The sequence below is a fragment of the Penaeus japonicus genome, unplaced genomic scaffold, assembly GCF_977035675.1.
Source record: "Penaeus japonicus unplaced genomic scaffold, GWHDUDI00000001_assembly GWHDUDI00000011, whole genome shotgun sequence".
In the NCBI taxonomy this organism is placed as follows: Eukaryota; Metazoa; Arthropoda; class Malacostraca; order Decapoda; family Penaeidae; genus Penaeus; species Penaeus japonicus.
Window position 1 is genome coordinate 22,541,467 of NW_028234413.1, and position 2,500 is coordinate 22,543,966.

Genomic DNA, 2,500 nt, shown 5'->3' on the forward strand with positions numbered 1-2,500 from the left:
ATATACTTATATGTATATACATATGTATATATTTATATAATATAAGTATCTATATGTATATATATATAAAAGATATAGTATAGATATATATATATATACATAATAATATATATATTTATTATAAATATACATTGATTGTATATATATATGTAATATAATATTATCTATATAAATATTGATTTATTTATACTATAATATATATATCTATATATTAGATATATATATAATTATATATATTTCTAACATGCATATTATATAAATATAATATATATATATATATATATATTTATCTATATTATATATATATAGAGAGATTGATAGTATATAATAATAGATAAGATATGCATAATATATATTTTGAGGGGTGTGTGTGATAAATGATATTGTTATAGAATATTTATTTTAGTATTTAGATATTTAGTTATATTTAATTAATATATTATTTAATATATTGATAATTTATATTATATAATATGACATCACATGCTTATATATATATAGATATATATATATATATATATATATATCCGATTTATAATAATATATAGATATATTTAAATAATATATATATATATACATATATAATATATAAATAACATTTATATAATATGAACATAAAGCATGAGGTATATATAAATTATATATATATATATATATCTAAAGATATATAATTTATATAATATATATATTTATATATTTATATAATATATATATATATGTATATATAATTTATATATATATTATATATAAAATATATAATCTATATATTTCATAGATTATATATCATAAATAAACATATAATATATATAATAGAATGGAATAATATATTATATATATATAATAGATAATTTATATATAGTATATATATATATATATTATATATAATATATTATATATATATACATATATAATATATATATATATAAATAAAAATATATATATATATAATATATAAAATAAATACATATATATATATATATATATATATATATAATATAATATAATATATATTATGTATATATATTCATATATCATATACTATAATAAACATATATAATTTATTTATATATATATATATAATATATATATATATATATTATATATTACATAATATATAATATGATATATATATATTTAATATATTAATATATATGATGTAATATAATTTCATATATCATATGCTAATAATAAACATATCTAATATATATATATATATATATATATATATCTATATATATATATATAATATATAGAATAATAGAAGATAGATAGATAGAATAGATAATAGTAATATATAAAATAAATATATATGTATATATATACTAGACATAGTATTATATATATATAAAACATATATAGATATATATTTATATTATATACATATACACATATATACACACACACAATCTATCTATATATATTTATATTAATATATATATATAAATATATATATATAAATATATATATATATATATATATATGTTTATTATTTATATATATAATATACATATCTATATATATATAATATAATATATTTTATATATATATATATATATATATAGATTTATATATATATATATATAAATGTAAATATACATATATATAGATTATATATATAAATATAGTATATATTATATATATATATATAGTATAAAAATATATATAATATATATACATATATAGAGAGATGAGAAGGAGAAAAAGAAGAAGAGAAAGAGGAAAGAAAGAGAGAAAAGAGAGAGACTTTTATATTATACACACACACACACACAACATACACAATAGATATATATAAATATGTATATATATAAAGATAAATATATATATATAAACAAATATATATATTGTGTGTGTGTTGTGTGAGTATACTTATTACTGTCTTCTCTCTCTCTCTCACTCTCTCTCTTTCTTTCGTTCCTCATCTCTCTCTCTCTCTCTCTCCCCCCCCCCCCTCTCTCTCTCTCTCTCTCACCTCTCACTCTAAGTTATAATATATACATAATATATATTTATAATATATATATATATATAAATATATATATATAAATATATATATCCCTCCTCTTTCTCTCTCTCTCGCTATCTCCTATCGCCTCTCTTCTCTCCTCCACTCTCTCTCTCTCTCTCTCCATCCTCTCTCTTTCTCATCTTTCTCTCCTCTCTCTCTTCTCTCTCTCTCTCTCTCACTCTCTCTCATCTCCTCTCTCTCTCACGCTCTCTCATCTCTCCTCTCTCTCATCTCTCTCTCTCCTCATCTCTTCTCACTCTTCTCTCTCTCTCCCTTCCTTCACCTCTCTCTCTCACTCTCTCTCTCTCTCTCCCCTCTACTTTCTCTCTCTCACCGCTTCTTTCCTCTCTCTCTCTTTTCTTTCATCTCTCTCCTCCCTCTCTTTCCCTCTCTCTCTCTCTCCGCTCTCTCCTCTCACTCTCTTTCTCCTCCTCTTTCCTCTTTCTCGCTCTCTCTCTCTCGCTCTCTCTCTCTCCTCGCTCCTTGCTCCTC

At 18.8% G+C, this 2,500-nt stretch overlaps 1 protein-coding gene across 1 annotated transcript in view; it reads left to right on the plus strand.

The window, feature by feature from the left end:
- LOC122244751 (uncharacterized) overlaps nt 1-2,500 on the plus strand; it is a 32,408-nt gene that overhangs the window by 16,428 nt on the left and 13,480 nt on the right. The window lies entirely within an intron of this gene.